We start from the raw sequence: 6000 nt of genomic DNA, 5'->3' as shown, positions 1-6000 counted from the left end.
TGAAGGAGAAGGTTGGCGGCAGCCCGTGTCGCCTCGCTGCACGCGTGTTCCTCGGTCCATGTGACTAATTAAACCGGGAGGACACGAACACTCATTTCTGAATCAGTGTCTGAAAACATCGCGCAGCCCGTTGGAAAAAGCAAGTAAGATCTCAGCAGAACGTTGCAGTTGAAGCAGCGAACTCTTACTCAGATGTACAATTTGGATAACAGAACTGCATGTTTAGTGCAGCAAGCAGGGAGCAACTGCATGCGCTGGAGTTCAGCCAGCATCCTGCTCCGGTTCAAAGCTCCATCCTGCAAATAGTGTATCGTGTGTCAGTGCTCTTATTCACAGAGTTAGCACGGGGTAACAGTGCTCCACGCTGCTCTGCCAGCCTCAAGGATGGAGCAATTACAGACCTCTGGCTTTGAGTGACTAAAGCCCCAAGTGTGGCAAGCCTGAGTGTGCAGCCCAAGGGGTTTTCTGAGAAACACTCTGCGAGCATGGGGCCCAGCTGACTGGGGCACTGATGGTCCCACAGCGCTCTGTGAGCAAGAGAAAGGGCAAACAGCTGGCAGGGAGGTGTTGTAGGCATGGGAGGATGTCAAGAGGACTTTTAGAATAGCCTGGACTGGAGGGGCAGGCTTGAGAGAGATGGACACTACCATCAATTTTCTCTTTGAGTGGAAACAGTCCCAGAAATCCTTCTCCCTGCTGTTCCTCAGAAATACTTGTTATATGATTGGGTCAACAGCTTTTAATTTTGGCCACAATGTATAATCTCATTTTTTAATGTCAAATTTGCCCTTTGATTTTAAAGACAGCTTGTGCTGTTCAGGTTTTGAAATAATTTTAAATGGAATTAGCTTATTTTACAGCTTTATAAATCTCTCCTGGTTGGCTCCAGCCTAAGTAGGTTGTTAAATTCTACCAGTAGAGATTTCATCATTTCTCTGAGCGCTGCAGTTTAATATTTGCCATTGAAGCACTGGGTCAGGCTGACTTTGCCTGCTAGTCTTCACTGTTCCCATGCAGCTTTAAAGGAGAAAATGTCAGAAAAACAAGGGATCTACTTTCTTGGTTAAAAAAAGGCACAGAACATGAAAGCACCGCTGGTTGTGCAGGACAGGGGATGTGGGGAAGGCTGATGTCCCCACTGCCAGCAAGCCCTGGAGCAGCCTGGCAGCTCTGCCACTGAGCAGCTCCGTGCCAACACACTCCAGAGCCAAGGGAGAGCTGGAGCTGCCAGGACCGGGGAGGCTGAGCAAGCCCAGGCTCTCAGAGGGAGCTGCAGTGCCATTCCCACAAGAGCTGGGGAGCAGCAGCCCTGCAGAGCAGTCGGAGCTCCCACTTCCACCTTCCCTGTGGATTTTTTCATGCTGCCTGGCACACCTGCCTCTCGCCTCTGGTTAGCGCTGCAGGAAATAGAGGCATCGATGCACTGTAGCTGCAGTTAGTCATAATTGTGATTATTTGTAACTGGGAGGGGAGTGGGGGAATGCTCCCGGAGCACAGCAGCTGCCTGTCTGTGTCACACAGCGTCACTTGACCCCGGCTCTGGGGACAGTGTCAGAGCTTCCCCAGGCACAGCATCCTGGTAAGTCCATCACAGCAGGGAAGGAGCAGGTTTTGGTCTATTCCTTGCTTGCTGTAGTGCAGTTTGTACCATAAATTAATGAAATCTGAAACTCTGGAGGGAGGGAAGCAGAGCATTCCCTCCGGGGCAGTTTCATGGGCACACGGGGAGGTTTTTAGGGTTCTGCTCTGCCACATCAGTGTGAGACGAGCTCAGCTGGCAGCAGGAGATGCCCCACGGCTGGCTAGCCCATCTTCCCGGCACGGAGCCGTGGCTGGTGCCGAGAGCTGGAGTCCTCTAGATGTCACCAGTGCCACGGGCTGGCTGTGCTGGTGCTGCTGTACCACATCCTCGAGAGTCCAGAGGAACAAAGGCAGAGCTGCTGATGGAGATGGCCAGCTTCGGAGCCGTCTGTGAGCTGCTAATGAGGCCCCAGCGAATTAACACCAGCCTCATTAGAAGTTAAAAAAAGAACAAAACTGCTTCATTTCTTTGTCTCCATTTCGGCTGTTCTGTGCTTTCACACATCTGGTGTCTCAACAGCCCAGGTGTCTGCTTGTTCTTCCTCCTTGCTGATGCTGCAGTGCTCAGGTGCAGACACAAAATGGGAGTGATCAGGAATTTATCACCTTTTCTCTTCTGGAAACTACAGGAAAAAATCTTGGGAAACGCAATATTCCTTCTCATCCTCCTTGCATGCTGTATTTTGCTGTTACTTCACTGTCATAGGTTACAACTTCCTAATGGTTTCTGTGGAATAAGGACTAACTCTTTGCCTGGACAGAGTCAAAACACATCAGTTTGGTAAGATTTGTGTTTATTAGGACAGACAGACAGCTGTCCTTCACCCAGAAGAGTCCTTGTGTGCCGAGCTGGAGACCAGCAGCCTGCACTGAACCCAATGGAAAGGCATGGGAGAAAGGGAGAACAGCAGTGTCAAGGGAAAAAAAAAAAAACCTCTAAGCATCTCACTTATAAAGCCCTCCTGGAAGTGCAAAGCGTTCATGATTCCCCCTGCTGTTATTACTACTGGAAAAAATACAAGAGAATGGAACAGTGAAAGCAATGAAGTCTTTTCATGTTAAGAAATGGTTTCATGTGGCAAAAAAGACACCTTGGCTTGCATGATACAAGATAATTTGGTTTCTCTTCCATTTAGAAATGTGCTTTTCCATATCTCAAGTAGTGTTTAACCCTGGACAGCAAAGGCAGTTTTGATGAGCTTTATTAATTTTTGCTGAGGACATCTGTGCTCCCATTATGAAATAATCATAAAGAACTCTGTGTTTTCAGAGCTGCAAAGTTCATTCACAGATACATTTGGCAACAAAAATCACAGACCCACCGTGCACTCTCTGTTGGATTATCTACTACAAAATCCTTGGCCAGAGATTGAAAGGAAAATTCACAGATGCATTTCAGCTTTCACAGTTTAAGTAGCAAATGGCTTCAGTAAATAATTAATAGGACAGAAAGAGGATTTGCTGAGTGAGGTACCAACATTACTAGATCAACTTAACTGTGTTCTGCCTTGCTAGTTAATCCTGCCCTGAGTATTACTAAGGATATAAACCACAAGTTTTGTGCTGATGTATCTCTACTGTCCCCAGTCTCCAGCCTAGTTTGCTCCAAGCTGGGCTGGTAGAGGAGAAATAGGTGGAAATTTGGAGAATTTAACACTGTAGCTATTCCTCAAAAGCATTTCAGATAATATAGGTGGGTAATGCAGGCAGCTGCCTCTGTGATGCTTGGGTTGCTGCTTAGAATGTTCTTTAAAGTCTCTTCACTTGGCCTGTTAAGCATTTAAGGATACATTGCATAGAGACTGTGTGCATTCATCTTAAACTCAAGAACTGGACTTTTGAGCATTAATGTAAAAAAAAAAATCAGTTGTCTTTTTTTTTTTTGTTTGTTTGTTTTCAATGTGAAGAACACTTCTGCTCTCACTAGTTATTTGTATCAGGAAAGAAACCAAGCAGAGAAACTCTAATTTAGAAGGAATGATCCTACAGCCACATTTCAAAGTACTTGTTCAGCAATAAAGAGTCTGGATTAAAGTGAAACATAAGGGATCAATAGTTCCCATTTCAGAGAAAATGAGGATTATTGGGCAGAAAGCAAATCCCAGCCTTTGGTTTGATGATTGGAAATGCATACAGTAAATGTACCTGCAAAGCAATCGATGAACACAGTTTGTGCTTTCCCTCTGGGAACTGAAGGGCATGGAAACAGGAGCAGCTCCCTGTGAGCTCCTTCTGCCTTTCTGAAGCAATGGGAACAACTGCTGTTGGCAAAGGGACACTCCTTGCACCTCACCCTCCCCAGCAGCTGCATTTCTTTTTTCCATAAATGATTTCTTCTTACTCATAAAATATGCATGGTTTAAATTTTGGTCTATCGTATATAACTTCATTTATCCTGCTGAAACTTTAGCATTCTTACAGTTCTTGTACATGAGTGCAGCTTAGCATGGAAAGCTCTCCTGGAAAAGAAGGATAACTTTTCCCATTGTTCTATTACAAAAAAAAATTTTACTTTACTTTAAATTCCATAAGCTGAGTTTTTAATAACTGATATGAACTTGCTTTCCTGTGTTTATTATTTTTGGAAACTTGTTTTGAAGAATAGTCTGTACAATATACCCTTGGTTATTCTTTACACTTCAAGAAAACACTGCCTTGGTAAACTCTGTGCATGAAACAATTGGACAACATGAATATATGACCTAATTTATGAGAGTTGCTTTTCTTGGCACAACTTACCCCTCATTTAAAGCAGCACCCTGTAACTGCATTATTAGCTTGGCAATACCCACTGCAATGAAGAGGTAGCTGAAATTTGTGCTTCTCCATCCCATTAGCAATCCCAGCTTTACAGCCCCACACCTTGGAAGAATAAATTGGCAATAAAAAATTGTTGACTTGCAAAACATGCCAGTTCTTCTTTTGTTTTATCTTATTTTAAAGTGGCATTTGGTCAGCTTTGTATCTGAAGAAACAAAGTTAGTATTTCAGTGTATTTCCATGTGCTATTGATTTAAAATAGAGATTTTTTTCATCAAAGGTTATTAACTGAATTCTACCTTAGTTGGTTATGCAATAACTGCTCTGATTTCAATAAAGGATGTTTTACATTAGGGCAGAAGAAAAATCAGGAAAATATGTTTCTCTGAACTTTGATAAACAAACCAACCCCTCTCTCATTGCCTAAAAGTCAAAGTTTACCCAAAGCTTCTTGTTAATAGATTTTATTTGCATTCATATCTGCCTCTTGCTACCTCCAAACCTTTCACCTCTTACCATCAGAGCATTTCCCCTTCAAAATGCACCAGCAATCCACATTCCCAGTTTGCCTTCAGACTGCAGGGAAAGGGTCTAGGACATTCCAATTACAACAATTTCCATAGAGAGATAAAACATTGCAGTCACAATCAAAACTAAGCAGCAGAGAAGTCAAGTTCATGCTCAAGGCTGTCTCACAGAGGCACAGCAGAGCTCATGGGATGATGGAGAGATGGCTTTGAGTGAAAATCCAGCATTGGCTATAACAAAAGAAAAGAAAACAAAAGAAAGGTATCAAGCTGCACCATCTATTTGGTTACCTGATCCTTTATCTCAGTTATAACACAAGGACTGATTAGGTCTTTAATTGGAAGAAATAATAAATGCTTTACTGGAGCAGCTTTATTGCACATTTGGTAACTCTCATGCAATTTGCTGTGGTTTAAATCACAAGGGTGCTTTATTTTTTTCTTGCATTACTGCAGTTACATTTCTGGGTGGAAGATGCAAGAGAGACTTCAAGTTAATTATTCAATAGAATAGATGGAATATTATGAAACTGTACATTTTTCAGCACTGCTTTCTGCTTGGCAAGCTCAGCAGAATCAATGCTCACAATATCTTCTGCCTACAGATTCCTGATTTGGGAATATTTTGTAGTAGAATCACACTTAAAAGAATTTGAATAAAAAAGAGCATCAAAAGCAAAACCCAAACAAACACCCAAAACCTGGAAAAGGCCTGAATTCCCAAACTACTGTCTCATTCTAAAGACCAAGAAGAAGAGGAAGAAGAGGGGAACAACAAAGAGGTACATGTAGTATTCCACAACCTGAATTCCCAGCCCAACACAGAGCAAAAATGGAATTGGGGTAAAGTTTGCTCACAGCACATGCAGGAGATAAGGAGACAGTGCTAAAGAGAAGGTTTGTTTTTCTAGTTCATGGTGTGGCCTCACTGAGTTTTAGGGTGATGAAGAGCACAGGTGCTCACCTGGTCTTTCAGGTCTGTCTAAACTGACTTTACAACACAGTAACCATTAACAGTATTGTCTTTATAATATTTGCACTTAATTTTAATGTGCACATAATTTTCCAGTGTGATATTTGCTTTCCTATCAAAATGGGACAATAGTAGCATTTGGAACAGCAAATGCACTGA

Source organism: Lichenostomus cassidix, chromosome 20 (assembly GCF_008360975.1).
Source record: "Lichenostomus cassidix isolate B80296 chromosome 20, HeHo_3.0, whole genome shotgun sequence".
Taxonomy (NCBI): Eukaryota; Metazoa; Chordata; class Aves; order Passeriformes; family Meliphagidae; genus Lichenostomus; species Lichenostomus cassidix.
This window is presented reverse-complemented; position numbering follows the sequence as displayed.